This window comes from Beta vulgaris, chromosome 3, assembly GCF_026745355.1.
Source record: "Beta vulgaris subsp. vulgaris cultivar EL10 chromosome 3, EL10.2, whole genome shotgun sequence".
NCBI lineage: Eukaryota > Viridiplantae > Streptophyta > Magnoliopsida > Caryophyllales > Amaranthaceae > Beta > Beta vulgaris.
The window spans coordinates 30,869,611-30,886,915 of NC_079204.1; the positions used below are offsets into that span (position 1 = coordinate 30,869,611).

Below are 17,305 nucleotides of genomic sequence, written 5' to 3' on the forward strand. Positions count from 1 at the left end.
AAACCGGAGCAATATAATTAATACTTATTGCTGCACCCTTAATTGCTGTGCGCCCTAAACCGCACCAATATGGCTCTTTTTAACCGCAGCAAATAGCATTTATTCTACTAGTGACCAAATTTATTGATGTGTTAGTCATCACCATAATCTTTGTAGTATTTTTTTTTTTTTGTGTGCATTAGTGTATTCTCTTTCTTCCTCTCTCAAAACATGTCTCCAGTCCCACTCTCACTACACAAAAAGCGGAACAATTTGTACAAAACTAGAGATCGTACTCGCCTACTACTGCAATTTTTTTTCGAGCTCTTGTGTATTCTATTTATGTCTTACGTATTATATTTTCTTCTTCAGGCCTATACTATGGAGCTGGAGCAGGAGGTTCAAAAACTAAAAGAGGAGAATCAAAAGTTACGGAAGAAACAGGTGCGTCTCCTGAGTAACTTCTTGCTAAAACTTATCGTTGCTTGAAGTCATGATCTATAGGGCTTGCTTTTCTGACTGCAGGCTGAAATAATGGAAATGCAGAAAAATCAGGTACACACTCTATGCTATTTGAGTCCAGTTATTTACGGTGCTTTGTGGAGAACAAAGGGAGGAGTAAAAATTTTGTCATCCACCTTGCAGTTCCCTCTCCCCTCCTTTCTTTTGTTCTCCACAGAACATGTTATGTAAAGAGGCCTTTCTATGTTAGTTACTTCGTCACATGTATGGTTAACTATCTCGCTCCCTTCACAATCTTCTTGTTTCGGGCTCTTTGTCTTGTGATAGTGGTTAAGCATTTGAGTAAATATTAGAGTCATTTACAAGATCACCAAGTTAATTATGATAAAAATCCAATCATAAATCTCATATTAGTATTGTTTTCGAATAAGACTAAACCCATAGAATGTAACACTGAGTACCTGTGCAATTAAAACATGGACACCCACCAGAAGAGAAGGGCAGAAAATCTAACCTGGACGACTGAAACCAGAGGGATGAAACTCTTGGTAAATGACAGCGTGAAACTCAAGAATAAGCCGTTGGAGAACCTGAGAGAAGCTTGATTAATATGGCCAATAACACTTAGATACATATTATTACGATGCAAATATCAAATTATAAATGCAAGTGCAAGTGCTTATTAAATACCAGATCATGAACACTAAAAATCTCAAACCATGTTAGTTTAGCAAGTAGTACTTTAAGCACCAATATATAGGCAAGAACTAATAAATTATTTCAACATTAGCTCTTGTCAACTATTTCTAAGCAACAAACGTAACCTTCCAAAAATATTTAGATATTATTTTGTTCAAAAAAGAAAAATAAAGAAATATTGCAATCTAATAATAATCCATCTTAAAACAATAATATTTTAAGGATCTCTAAGTTTTTCTCTTTCGTTTCTTCACTACCACAGCATCAACGATTTCAACAATATCAGGTTCCATGTCAACCCTGTGTTTATCATTCATCTCGTTATGCGTGTATGCCGGTGCAGATGTAACAAAGCCAAAAGATTCACGTTCTTGATACGCATCCTCGGCATCATCTAAGATTTCCATGCTTTGAGAATCATTGTCTTTCTCCACTGCCAACTCATATGTAACTCGAGGTTTTGTCTTAACTGCAACACGCCAGTTTCCTTTTTTTACAATATCTGTTGCATAGAACACTTGTGACACTTGGCTCGCTAGCACAAAGGGTTCATCTGTTTCGAGGTTGCGTCGTGTATCAACACTAACATACCCAAAATTCCTTTCTTAGAATCAAGCACATCATACCAATCACACCGAAAAAATACAACGTAATTACCCCCCAAATACTCTACTCTGATTACTTCTGTCAATGCCCCATAAAAGTCAAAGGCCTCTTTTTCCTCACCAGTATCACCCAACACCACTACTCCACTATTTTGTGTTCTCAAGTTTCTATCACTGTGTAATGTATGAAATCTAAATCCCTTAGTGACATAGCCACTAAAAGACCTAGAACTGTATATAGGACCATGGGCTAAAGATAGAAATTCTTCCCCATAAGGACATGCTTTTTGTTTGTCTAACTTTTCAACCTGGAAAATACACAAAATAATGATCAAAACGCAATCTCAAATAATTAAAGTCAAAGATCAAACTTGTCCGGAAATGAAAACTTACTTTTTTTCTAAACCAATTCACAAAGTTCACATCTCGTTGATGTTGGGAAAGTTCAACTCCTTCATGTGCTATTATTTCAGCATATTCTCTATGTTGGACAGTAAATTAGTTAAAAATAAATAAAAACATCTGAAACATCAAACAAATGTTCTAACTACTCACTGATAGAATGGGTCAATTTCAGTGCAATTTTTTAAAGCATAGATGTGAGCCTGCTCTCTTTAATCTACGTCCAGATTGTTGGTTTTTCTGCCCCCTAAGGGCCTTCCAGGGTGAGAAAATATAGATAGTTTCCTAGCGGTATCATCATCACCATCACAGTTACGCTCAAGACGATTAAATTTTGTTTCAACGTCATCTAAGTACCTTGAGCATAGAGTCATACACTCATCAACAATATAACCCTCCGGACGTGCTTTATTACGCACATATAACTTGAGTTTATGGAGATATCGTTCCCCATGATACATCCAACGAAAAGGGACAGGACCTCCAAGAATTACCTCATCAGCTAGGTGGACACTTAAATGAAGCATGACATCAAAACAAGAAGGAGGCATCCATGCTTCTAACTTAGAAAGAGTTATAGGAATTTGGGCTTTGATTTTGTCTAGATGTTCAACTTGCACAGATCTAGCACAGAGCACACCGAAAAACTAACATAGCTCAGCTAAAGGCTCAGATACATCTTTCACCAAAAGGCCGCGAATCACAAGAGGAAGTATGCTTTGTAGAAGGACATGGCAATCATGACTCTTCACTCCTGAAATCTTACAATCTTTTACATTTACGCATCGAGAAATATTAGAAGAATAGCCATCGGGAACTTTCAACTCTTTTAAAAACGACACAGTATCTCTTTTTGACTCTTAATAGTGTGTATGGTGCGGGGGGTAATTCAATTTTGTCAACCTTTGAAATAGGATGTAGCTTTGGCATTATACCTAATCCCTCCATATCAAAACGAGAATTAGCCGTGTCTTAAGTTTGTCCTTTAATGTTCATGATGGTTCCCAGAATAATATTACATATGTTCTTTTCAATGTGCATTACATCTAAATTATGCCGTAATAGAAGTGTTTTCCAATAAGGCAACTCAAAGAAAATACTTTTCTTATTCCAATTATCGCCTCTGATCTTATGTGACACTTTCGTCTTCTTAGTGGGATCTTTGGACAAACATATACCTTCAAGATCTCTAACTTGTTCAAGAACTTCCTCCCTTGATAATGGCTTAGGTGCCTCTCCTTTTTCTTTCTTTCCAAAATCATCTTTCTTCCTTCCCCATGGGTGATTAATAGGAAGAAAACGTTGATGATGCATATAGACATGCTTTAAGCAATTAGGTAACTACATATAAGAAGTTTCTTTATGACAACAAGGACATGCTCTCTTCCCCTTGGTACTCCATCTAGATAACATTCCATAAGCAGGAAAATCATTGATAGTTAACAGCAAAGCCGCATGCATTTTAAAATTTTCTTTTTTTGATGCATCATAAGTTTCAACACCAACTTCCCATAGCTCTTTAAGCTCTTCTATCAAAGGCTGTAAATATACATCAATAGCATTAGCAGGACCCTTTGGACCATGTATAAGCATTGACAATAGCATACTAGAAGGTTTCATACACATCGAAGGAGGTAAATTGTATGGAACTGCGGTGATATTGTTGCGGTTTACCCATACACAGCAAAATATCGCGTAAAAAGATAAGAAAAAATATAAAATTACCATATTGCTGCGGTTTTGACCGAAAACCGCATCAATATAGATTCAACGAAAATATTGTGAATTTTTTTTTACCATTTAACCAAATATATTGCTGCGGTTTCTGGCAAAAACCGCAGCAATATATTAAAATAATAATTAAAAATATTATTTTAATATATTGCTGCGGTTTTTTACAAAACCGCAGCAATATATCCTTAAATAATATTTAAAGATGCTAGGCTTTATTTGTGCGCCTCTCACCCTCACATAAGCTAGGGTTTTTCATTCTCTCCTTCCTCTTTCACGCTGCCTTTCTCCTTCCTCTTTCAAGCTGCCTCTCTTCTATCTCCTCTCTCCTCTATCCTCTAACCTCTCTCCTCTCGCCTCACAATATCTTCTATTCGGCGACATCTTTGATCCGGCGACATCACACGCCGTTCGACATCTTCTCCACTCATGACCGGTGATTTTCTCGAGTTATCACCTATCATCAGTCATTTGCACCGTCTCAAGGCGTTCTTCTCGAGTCGCTAAGATCGTCTCCACCAAGTCGTTCGCACCGTCGCGTTCTTCTCGAGTCGTTAAGATCGTCATTCGCACCGTCTTCGTCCGCAACAGATCGTCTCCACCAAGTTGTTCGCCCTAATTTCATCCGCACCACTTCGTCTCCACCAAGTTGTCCGCCCCAACTTCGTTCGTCTCCCCCATCTTCCGATTTCGTCGTTCGTCCGTCCCTTTTCAAGATCTAATGATATTGTTCCTTTTTTCTTTAATTTTTAATTTTCTTTATTAGTTTTCTGGACTTTTGTATTTTCTTTTACGTTTTTTAAATTTCTTATGAGGTTTTTTTTTATATATTTTGTATATATAATTTGTAATATATTATTATTGTTGTTGAATATATGGCATTTGGGAATTACTTTTGTGTTGTTAATGTATTGCATTAGTCCCCTTGAATTTAAAATGTTCATATTATAATTACCAAAAATTTATGCTTGAGTAATGAATTTTTTATTTTTTTTTTACCTGCTGCACCTATTGCTGCGGTTTTGGGAAGAAAACCGCAGCAATATACCTATATTTTTAATATTAAAAAAACATATTGCTGCGATTTTCGCAAGAAACCGCAGCAATATGTTCAAATATTGATGCGGTTTTAAACCGCAGCAATATCTTAATTACCTATTGCTGCGCCCTTAATTGCTGCGCGGCCAAAACCGCAGCAATATGCCACTTTTTGACTGCAGCAATAAGCATTTATTCTACTAGTGTACTATACGGTTTTGCAACATTAGAAAAGGGATTAAATCCATCACTTATAAGCCCTAACCTAACATTACGAGATTCAGAAGAAAAAGATTCATTTTTCTCATCAAAACGTTGCCATGCTTTCCCATCTGCGGGGTGCTCAATAACCCCATCTTTGGCAGACCTTTCATGATGCCATCTCATAAGATGAGCTGTCTTAGAGCACATGAAAAAACATTGAAGTCTTGGCTTAAGCGGAAAATATCGGAGGACCTTTTCAGGTTTTCTTTTACCATTTTCCTTCGTTCTAATTTCCCCACTATTCTTACCTTGCTTCCACCTACAAGCATTGCAAATTTTGCAATGTTATAATTGTTCATCATCTTTCTAAAACAACATACAATCATTAACACAAGCATCAATCTTTTTATATGAAAGCCCCAAATCTTTAGTGGTCTTTTTTTGCATCATAATAGGAAGTAGGAAGAGTTGAGTCCTTTGGTAACAAATGATCTTTCAAGTATTGCAATAACATAGTAAATGAGTCATTACTCCACCTCCCAAGAGTTTTAATATGAAGCAAGTTAACAATAGTAAACAATCTTGAGGACTTAGAACCTTCAAACAATGGCTTTTGCATATCATCAAACAATCTAAAGAATTTCATAGCATCATCATTCCGATCTTCAGCCTGTAATTCACTAGAGGAGTCATTTTCAGCAAAACCACTACAATTAGGAAAAAAATCCCTAAGTATTGTATCCATCTCATTTTCGTTATCATCATCTAGTAATTCATCCTCTCCTACTTCTTCGCTAGATTGTGATTCAAAGGTATCCTCCCCAACTATTTCCCCATGGTGATACCAAAATGTATAACCCTCGATGATTCCATAAGTTAATAAGTGATCTTTGACTATATTTAGAGATCGAAATGATGCATTTAAGCATTTTACGCAAGGACATTTAATCTTTTCTATTCCTCCCGACTTTTCAGATGCATATTTTAAAAAGTTTTCAACGCCTATTTCATATGCAACATTCAAACGATCATCTCGGAAAGTTTCATCCACTCCTTACAAGGGGCCATTGTATTCTGAACAAGCAAATGTAATGTTTTCTTATAATAAGATAATAACGTATCTAATTTCATAAATGGAGAATATCAATGGTTTTAAATTATAAATAAAGCATGAATATTAAAAATAATATAATAATTTACCTTTCCAATATGTTAGGACTATGGGCAGTGTGCAAGATTGTTGTAAAAAACGCAGAAAAGGAGACAACACAAAGGATCACGACACAAACCCCAATTGTTGGTATACTACCTACAACAAAATCCAAATCTAAGTGTTAGCAAATAATAACCTTGAATAACATGTCAGTTAGAACCTAGAAACCCCAAGAATATACTTATATAAACTTATACATAGTGATCCTAATCCACTTAAAGCCTATCTAACCATCCAATTAAAAGTAAATTACTAACCGATCCCTAAGTTAATTATTCTAACATCATAAAACCCTTCCCCAACCATTAAAAATCACGCTATATGTTCTTCTTCTCCTTAACCATGAATCTTAACAACTCTTTTTACAAGAGCAGTACTTTAATATATATACAAAATCCATAGTAAACATGCATCATTCTAATTCATCATTCACCAAAATTACCGCTGCATAGCTCATCAATTCCACTGCATAGAACCACTTTCCAAACAGAATCAGAGACTACACTAAACAACATATATCATATTCACAAAGAGAAACACATATCTTGGAATTCAGAAATCTCTTTTATCGTTTGGCTTGATTGGGGTTACAATTTTGCAATTTTGGGATAATATTATAATTAGATATTATCATAGTCAAGCTGGAATATGCGTAAAGTTTGCACAGAAGGCAAAGTTTGGGATAATATTATTAGATAATTACAGTCGTAATTAGATATTATCATAGTATAATATTATAATTAGATATTCTAATAAAATCAATCCAACGAACAGAATACCAGCCAAATTCGACAATTATGGTTTAAGATTATGAAAATATTGAAATCAAAATTATGCCTTGAAACGGGAAGAATAATACCTAATTCCCCTAAAACTATGAAAATTAGGCGAACAAAAGTATCTCCCAATTATGGTTTCGCAAATTAGGGCGCCAATGGAGGAATCCAGTTCGAGAATTCACCCCTGAAACTATCAAAATTAGGCGACCAAAACCATGAGACCGTCAAATTTAGGCGAACAAAAATAAAAGAGAACATCTGATTTTGGCTTTATAGCATGAAAGATGGAGAAACTTACCCAGAAATTCGACAACTCGGATGAATAGAGGATCGGAGTTCACGTAGTGAAGAACCGCAATGGAACAACGAGTAATACAGTAGCGACTTAGCGTAGGTTTTTTTAATTTTTTTTTTTTTGTTTTTTGAAGTGAAGGTTTTTTTAATTTTTGGGGACTAACAAATTAATGACATTTTTCTTAAATTTAATAGTCTTTTGCAACAGTTGGTTCCGTTGTAATTAGTAATTATATGGACGTTAAAGAATTAAGAAACCGGGAAAGCTCCCGCTCAAGTTTTTTCGCACAATTTTCACACTTTTTACGACCAGGTTTTGAAGTTTACAACCAAATTTAAGACCCATTGCAAAATAACCTTAATATCTACGACGGGTTGCAAATCTCGTCGTAATTGGTACCTTTTTACGACCAGATTTTCGCACGGTCGTTAAGGTTGGTCGCAATAGTCATTCATTCTTGTAGTGAATGCCTTCATTCTCTCATAAAAGCCATTTGTTCTTTGACTTCTTACTCTTATTCCACTAAGTTTATTCGATAAATTGTATTTTGGTTTTTGGGGTAATGGGACTTTGTGAAGTTTTGTAAGAGATAAGCTTTGAGTAAAGCGAGTAAAAGTGAGAAAACTTCAAGTGAAGTTGAGAGGAACAATTGTTAAGGGAATAGTGGTTCAGGAGCTTGAGTTTCGGAACTCAAGGTGTGGCTCGTGAGTAGAATTAGGTTGTAACAAAGTTGTTTGGCCTAATTAGTGAAAGAATGGAGTTTAAAATTCCTAGTGGTCGAGGTTATTTCTTCTTGTTGGGCCCAAGAAGTTTGTCCTCGTAAAAATCCCTTGTGTTCCTTTAGCTTGTTTATTTTTTTAAGTTTGAAATTCCGCAAAAAGTTACGTTTATTTCTACACATACAATTCACCCACCTTTTGTAGTGTTCCTAGTGAAATAACAATTGGTATCAAAGCTAGAACTCACAAAAGATAGGAAACCCTATTGAGAAAAAGATCCAAGGAACAATGAATACCACCGAGAAACTTAAGGAAGGTTACTCCACGCAAAGGCCTCACATGTTCAATGGGAAGTTCTATTCCTACTGGAAGAACCGAATGGAGATATTAATCAAGGCTGAAAACTACCCGGTATGGAGAGTCATTGAAGTTTGTGATTTAGAGGTCACAACTACTAATGACAAAAATGAGGTAATTCTGAAACCCTTCTCTGAATATGACAAAGCTGATTTTGAAAAAATGGAAGTAAATGCCATGGCTGTTAAACGATTGCATTGTGAACTTGGACCTCATGAATATAATAGGATCACGAGATGCGGATTCGCAAAGCAAATATGGGATTTACTAGAAGTAACTCATGAAGGAACTAATGAAGTCAAAAGATCTAAAATTGATTTACTAATGAATCAATATGAACTGTTCTCCATGAAGACTAAGGAAAGCATTCAAGAGATGTTTACTCGTTTTACTAACATTATTAATGAGTTAGCTTCTCTTAGAAAGTTTATTTGATCAGAGGAACAGGTTCGAAAAGTTCTTAGAAGTCTCCTTAAGGACAGATGGATGGCTAAGGTCACTGCTTTACAAGAAACAAAAGATTTCACTAAGTTCAACTTGGAACAGCTGGCTGGGTCACTTATGACTCATGAGCTTCATCTTGACACTGAGTATGGTGAATGCTCCCAATCAAAATCTATTGCTCTAAAAGCATATGATGAAGATGACTCTGACTCAAAAGAAGAGGAAGCAGCTCTCATGGTTCAATAATTTCAAAAGATGTATAGGAACATGAAGAACGGGAACATCGAAGGTAAAACTAAAAAGTTTCTAACAAAGCTGCTTTTCATAAATGTGTGAGTACAAATCACTTCATCAAGGAATGTCCACTTTGGGAAAATGATAAAAGTAAAGAAAGGAACAAGGAACGCTTTGCTGAAAGGAACAAAGAATCCAAGGCAACCTTCTCTAAGGCAATGATAGCTGCTTAAGGAGATTCAGAGACGGAAGAGGAAGAAGAACATCAAACTGAAGAAACAGCAAATCTTTGCCTCATCAAACATTGATGAAAATGAAGATGAAGAAAATGTTGAGGTAAGCCAACATGGACTTGAGTCAGACTTAGATTGCAAAACTAGGCCTGAAATATATGATCTTCTTTATGATGCAATTCTTGAATGTAGAGATGAATGTGAAAAATGTGAACAAACTGAACAAGCTCTTAAAATTTGCAAAGAACATATAGAATGGCTTAAGAAAATGAGAACAGATGTTGAAACTAGATTCTTTGATTTGTTTGATAAAAATTTAAAAATCAAAGAATATTATGAGAGTGTGAAAAATGAAAATTATCTAATAAATTTAGAAATTTCACACTTAAAGGAATTTGTACCTGTTCTAAGTTCCTTTGATATTAGATCAACCCCTTTAAAAGGATACAGATCTGAGATCAAAAATTTCAATAAAGAGAAAAATGTTTTGAAGGAACAGATCTGTAATCTTAAGAAGGAACTAGTTGTTGCAAGGAATAGATGCAAAACGATGACCATTCCTAAGTGGAATTAGAGACCACAGACTAAAAGAAAAGAAGGTCTTGTTTCTGAAAACTACAAGAAAAGGAACAAGAACAAGAAATATGTCAACCTACCTAGTGATAAATTTTGTATGTACTGTGGAAAGGTAGGTCATTACATTAATCAATGTCAACCAAAAACTGGAATGATTGGAAAAAATGTCAAAATAAGTAACAAGAAATGGGTTGTCAAATCAAGTCCTAGTCAAGAACAGGAACCCACGAAACAAGGGGTTCCTACGACTAACAATTAGTTGATTTTTGCAGGTTGGAGTGAGGGGGAACAACACATGGTATCTTGATAGTGGTTGTTCCAAGCATATGACATGAGACAGATCTAAGTTTCTCTCACTCTTAACCTACGAAGGTGGAAGTGTGACATTTGGTGACAATAAGAAAGGTAGCATATTTGCCATGGGTAAGGTTGGTAAGTCACCATCACACTCCATTGAAAATGTATTTTTAGTTGAAGGACTAAAACATAATCTATTGAGTATTTCCGAATTCTGTGACAAGGAAAATGTTGTTGAATTTAATAATGAAAAATGCTTGATCATTAACATTAAAACTAAGAAGGTTATTCTGGAAGAAACAAGGAAAGGGAACACATATAATATGGATCTTAATCTTGTTCCTAGAATCAATCTGACGTGTCTTAGTTTTATTGAAGATGATTCACTCCTTTGGCATAAGCGTCTACGACATGCTAGCTTTTATTACTTGACAAACTTCGATCAAAAGATCTCGTCTTGGGGTTACCATCTATAAAATTTCATATTGATCAACTGTGTGATGCATGTGCCCGAGGAAAGCATGTTAGATTCTCTTTTAAATCTAAAACTGTAGTAAGCACCAACTGAACCATTAGAATTAATTCATATGGACTTGTGTGGCCCTATGAGAATTCAGAGTAGAAGTGGAAAGAGGTATGTATTAGTTATTGTTGATGATTACTCTAGGTATACATGGGTTATTTTCCTCTCTAGTAAAGATGAGACTTATGACGAGTTCCTTGTCTTTGCTAAAAGAGTTCAACATTTGAGTGGTCACAAAATAATGCATATTAGATTCGATCATGGTAAGGAATTTAAAAATTATAAATTTGATGACTTAAACAGAGATCATGGCCTGGATCATAATTTTTCTGCCCCTAGAACACCACAACAAAATGGGTTTGTGGAAAGGAAAAATAGAACTTTGGAAGAAATGTCAAGAACCATGCTAATTGCTAGTGAACTTCTAAGGAACTTATGGGCTGAGGCTGTTAATACTGCTTGTCACATTATTAATCGTGCCATGATGAGACCTATTATTAACAAAACTCCTTATGAGCTTTACTTTGGAAAGAAACCCAATATCACTCATTTTAGAACATTTGGTTGCAAATGTTTTGTTCATAACAATGGGAAAGATAATCTTGGAAAATTTGATGCGAGGAGTGATGAAGCAATATTCTTAGGATATTCATCACATAGTAAAGCTTATAGAGTTTACAATAAAAGAACTATGTGTGTTGAAAAAAATATTCACATAATTTTTGATGAATTTGACAAATACAATCCAAGCATACAGGTTGATGACTATGAGATTGGCTTAGTACGACCAAATGAGAAAGATACAAATTCAAATGAAGAAGAAGAAATGAAAGAGGAAAAGAACGAAGAAAATGAAAACATTCATAACAATGATGTTCACGTTCCTCAAGATGTATGAGATGTTCATGTTCCTTAAGTTCAAGGAACTGAGTCTATCATTGCTAACAGAGGAACAACTGATCAAAGCTCATCATCTACTCAAGGAACTCAAGAGGAACAACCTATTCCTATAAGGGAGTTTTAACCAAAACCTTGGAGACATCAAAAATCACATCCAGTGGAACTCATAATAAGTGACATATCTAAATGTACGCAAACTAGATCTCAGTTAAAGAATTTTTGTGCATTTCATGCGTTCTTATCAATGATGGAACCACGAAATCATGAAGAAGCCCTAACTGACTATTATTGGATCACTGCCATGCAAGCTGAATTAACTAAGTTCGAACGAAACAAAGTATGTCATCTGGTTCCTTCTTCTAAACAGCAAAAAGTAATTGGCTTAAAATGGGTGTTTAGGAATAAACTAGATGAGTATGGAACAATTGTCAGGAACAAAGCTAGACTTGTAGTAAAAAGTTATAATCAACAAGAAGGAATTGACTATGAAGAAACCTTTGCTCCCGTTGCTAGACTAGAAGCCATTAGAATTCTAATTGTATTTGTTGCTTATATGGGATATAAATTATACCAAATGGATGTTAAGTCTGCATTTCTAAATGGCTATTTAAATGAAGATGTATATGTTGAACTATAACGCCCCGACCTCTAATCATCGTTGTTAAGTTAATTAGTTGATTATTAGCAGCAGAACCTAGATAGTCGGCGCGATACCGCCGTACTTTCCATAAGGAAAATATAAGGCGACATAAAATCATAAACTTAAACATTTTATAACATGAAGCATAATATAGATCCAACATTCGTCTAGACATATACATAGAAACTTAGTTACTAATCAGAGTTTTGATATAAACTTAAATAAAAACCATGAGAGTCTATATAATCTAGCTATTAAGTAAATCCTCACTGCTACACGATCCCATTATCACCATCGGTACCTAAAACACAAAACAAAACGTCATGAGCCGAGGCTCAGTAACATACTACTCTAACATCGTAAATTCATTTCACATCATTTTAGTTAAAAACATGAAGGAGAGAATAAGTAAAACATTCCACAAACATATCATATCATGTTACATTATCTTCTTTATCATGTTCATCATCATGTATCTTTTACTTTGGTAACTTGGCTAGTACAACGGAAGGGACGTCTCCCCATAACATAGTAACATCATAAACGGAAGGCAGCCACCCGAGGACAAAAACCCTCACTAAACGGAAGGTGGCGTTATTTGCCCAGAATGCGTGGTGCCACCCTAGCCCTCACTAAACAGAAGGTGGTTAACCGGCCTGAAGGTACGTGCACGACCCGAGATAACATAATACTTGCCAAGAACCGTCTTTCACTTGAATTTATCATGTTTCGTTCCTTTTAAGCATATCATCATCATCGTGAATAATTATATTCATTCATTTAATCATAACATCATCATCATCATTTCATAGCATCATATCATCATAAATTCATAACCATCATAAAACATTTCATTTCCCGCAATCCATAAATAAAACATAATATTAATCATGATCATAAAACATACTTTGAAGGGGAATGCGGGTGTTAGCAGTAGACGTTACCTGAATTCCTGCTTAATAACCTTGATATATAGCCGGGGGAGGCTTGTAATATCCTTTATCTTCCTTAATCTATTCAAGAATAGTTTTATTAATCAATGTTTCGTTATTTAGCTATTAAGCCTAAATATTAGTTTGCTCTTATTAAGGTCATAGCGGTCATTATAACGTCGTAAAGGTCTCCTTAAAGGTCATTAATCGCTAATAACTTTTTAATTAAGGTGACTCTTTATCAACTAATTAATGAAATAACTCATTTGGCTATATTTTTAGAAATTATGGAAACATTAAAGTTATATTATTACATATTATGAAATCTTTCGAAAACATAACATTATTCTAGTTCATAGTTAATAACTAATTAGTCGTCCATTTATAAATTAATTAATTTTAAAGTTATAATAGATCCATTAACATTATTTTAATATTATTTAGTCATTTAAAACTAACAAGTCAAGTAACTAATTATTATAAGTGAACTTAAGGATTAGTGAAGTACTCATAATTTAAACACAATTATAAACAACAAACTTAATGAATTATATTTAATTAGTTTTAGTTAACTCAAGCGACTTAGTCATTAGGAATTATATCCCAACATAGTTCTAGTAAATAAGCTAGGTGGTTTAATGAAACTAACTAAATCAGTCCGCTAAAGCTCAATATATTAAACTAACAAGATTAACTTAAGTGACATAGCTAAGTAACTCAGATTATAAGCCCAACATTATACTTAACTTAGTAATTATACTAACATAACTTAATAAAATACTAAATCAGCTTTACTTTAACTCAATTAGCCCATCTAATATTAAGTAGTGTTGAACCCTAGTTATGATGATGACAAAGAAACAAAGATGCAAACTAAGTAGTGAACAAATGAGTTATTTAAGTGTATGATTTTCTAAGGTATCATTGAAAGGAACAAAGAGAATACTAAGTCAAGGAAGAAGTCAAGTAAGGATTTCGAAGACTAAGTGAAGATGTTTCCCAATAGTGATACTGGAGCAGCATTGGATCAAGAAGAATAGAAGCAAGGCATTTTATTTTCTAGTTCCATTGTAAATGGAACAAGTAAGGATGGTAATGAACATTGGTAGTCTTATTTGAGAATGAGAGTTGGTTCCTTTCTAAAGGAACAAACTAAATGGCACTAAACGAATCTGTTAAAGGAACTTAACAAATAAAAGGAACTAGACTTAGGCTTGAAGCAGTTAACGGTTTGATTATGAAGTTGAGTAAGTCATGCCTAAATAATAGGAAACCGTTTTTATCTAAGTGAAAATCAGTTTTAATAGAAAATCTTTTTGGAAAAGATTTTGTTTTCCGAAAAAGAAAAGAAAATAATTATCCGGTTTTTAAGAGGATTTTATTTAAAAGATAATATTTTCTTAAAGATTAAAATTCAGTTTTAAATCTATTTTAAAGTTAACTGATTTTCGGATAAATCTCAAGAAACTCTTAATCTTTAGGAGCATTGGCTAAAACATGTCCACGTCCAAAAGGAGATCATGGGATCATGGGATATGTTAAGGAACGTGTTCCTTAAGGGAAGGAACATCATGGGATAATGGATTTACACTACAAAAAAAAACTACATATAGAGGCAATCTAAAATTGCATCTAAATATATATTTGTAGCCTCTAATGGTGATTAGAAGCAATTTTCTGGCTGCCTCTAATTAGTCCGTCGCTAATTATAGGTTGCCCCTAATGCCACCTTTTAGAGGCAGACAAGTTATGGTGCCGCTAAAGACACTTCTGTTTAGAGGCAACCATATGCCTGTCGCCAACTGTTTGTTACCCCTAATTCCACCTTTTTTATGCACATAACTTATAATGTTGCTAAAGCCACTTACATTTAGAGGCGACCATAAGCCAGTTGGTAATTATAGGTTTCCCCTAATGCCACCTTTTTGGGGCACACATGTTACATTGGTGATAAGGCCATTTATATTTAGAGGCAACCATAAGTTCGTCTCTAATTTTAAGTTGCATCTAATGCAACCATAAGTCTGTCGCTAAATGATGTTTTTAGATATAATAACTAGAATTTCCACATTTTATACAATTTTTTTGGGATTTTTTGACGTTTATAAGCATCGAAATAAAAAATTATCAACTCCCTAAAGGAGCAACGAACATTTAGCCACTGATAATTAACGACACTCATAGGCTTCGAAAATGTTGAGGCTTTTTAGCATCATTGCAATTGAAGATGTCGCAATTTGAAGCTACTATATAGACACTTGTAAGCGTCAACATTGTGTTATTAGTACAACAACAGTTACAAGCACATTCTTACATCAACAAAAAAAAAAATATTATAAATTAATAAAGGAAACTAGAAGTATAATCTTATTACTAACAATTTTGACGAATTGATACAAACATTCAGAAGAGGAAATAAAAACAATAAAAAATAAGTAAAAATTCCATCTTCAACCGACATTCAACCTTCAATGAATCTTCAACATAAAACTTCAACTTGAACGCAATTCAATCTGCAAATTCAACCCAAAAAAAATATCAATAATTGCAAAATAAAAAAGAACATAAATCTGGAAATTCCAAAACTATACCAAAAATCTTTTAGGCCCTTTTCTGCTCTCAATATCCTGCATTTTTTCAGAAACACACACATCAGAAACAAGATCTTAAAAAAAAAGTCATATATATACAAAGAATAGATGTTGATGAGCAGCGTTTTACAGATTCAGCACCTGGCAACTGGTATCCTTCAAGTTATTTAATAGATCCTTAAGAATGCTGATGAAGGGAGTTGCTGCAATGCCGAGTCCAATGAGCAATAGAATGTCATACTTCTTGTAATCTCAGGCCACACAGCTGAGTAGCCAAGATTGAACCTTTAGCACTACTCTAAACACAACATTCTGAAAAGTACCCGAGTGAAGCAAAATGAGCAACTATATTAAACAGCTAATGTGAAATTACCTGAGGCTCTGGAGACGAAACTTATTGGCCAAAACGAAATACGCTGCTTTGCGCACTAATTCCTTAACATCAAGAGTACAACTAATGATCACTAATGATGTAGCATTTGAGGGGAGTAATGATAACAGAATGGTCTTTCTTACATCCTGCATAGTAAGAGTTCAGTAAGCAAGCAAGGAGAGGCAAAGAAAGCCCGGAAAAATCTAAAAAAGCTCTTACAGAATTGAAATAGACTGGGTTACCAAAGTAAATCACTAGTATTTTAAACTTCAGGAACTGCATAATAAGTAATCCCCTAAGCATACTACTGCAAAAAAGCATATATACATACAGCATTTTGCTCTGAATCCAGTGTTTGAACGAATAAATCAAGAATGTCACTGTTCTCAGAATCATTCACAAAACGTGAAAGAGCTCTAATTGAAAAGCCTGGGGGAAGGAAGATTATAAACATGATGTAGCCTCTTTTTTCACCCCACCAGCCTTCTGATTGTTCGCTTTAAACCAACACTTGGATTTTTTTTCTCCCTCCCTTTATGACGCTAATTGCAACTTATCTATATTTCGTTCAGTCCGCCTCACCATACGAGATATAGAGATTATTTAGAATGAGAAACTTTAAATTGAAAAAAACACCTATAAGCTGACATGTGGCCTATATAGTGTTAGGATTTTTGGCTCACAAATTGCTGAATCACACAGTATTATAACATGGAAAAAAATAAGATAGGAAATAACAAGAACTTCAATGAAAAAACACAAGGAGATTTAACCGGGGACCCAAGTTCCTTGAGTAAAACCACCAACTCAGCACTAGGAATTTGTACCATGTATGAGATTATGATACAAGCATCTCAAAATCTCTCAATCTAAGCCTTAATGTGTTTGATCCTATACAACTGTCATAATTTAGTTGGATGTGTTTCACACAGTATTATAATCTGCCGATTGAGCTGAACAATCTGAATCACACAATTTAAGCCTGAATCACACAGTATTATAACAAGAACTTCAATGAAAAAACACAAGGAGATACAACTGTCATAATCTAAGCCTGAATCACACAGTATGTTGTTTTT

The 17,305-nt window shown here is 34.5% G+C and overlaps 2 long non-coding RNA genes across 2 annotated transcripts; one reads left to right on the forward strand and one right to left on the reverse strand.

Annotated features, from left to right (window-relative positions):
* The first annotated feature begins 4,014 nt into the window (after nucleotides 1-4,014).
* Nucleotides 4,015-4,858, forward strand: LOC130590717 (uncharacterized). Its single transcript, XR_008968563.1, has 2 exons — nucleotides 4,015-4,128; nucleotides 4,694-4,858. It is a non-coding gene; the product is annotated as an uncharacterized LOC130590717 (long non-coding RNA).
* Nucleotides 4,859-15,490: 10,632 nt separating this feature from the next.
* On the reverse strand, nucleotides 15,491-16,105 carry LOC130590718 (uncharacterized). The gene is made up of 2 exons (XR_008968564.1): nucleotides 15,854-16,105; nucleotides 15,491-15,775 (listed from the first exon to the last, which is right to left on the reverse strand). It is a non-coding gene; the product is annotated as an uncharacterized LOC130590718 (long non-coding RNA).
* Nucleotides 16,106-17,305: the final 1,200 nt, after the last annotated feature.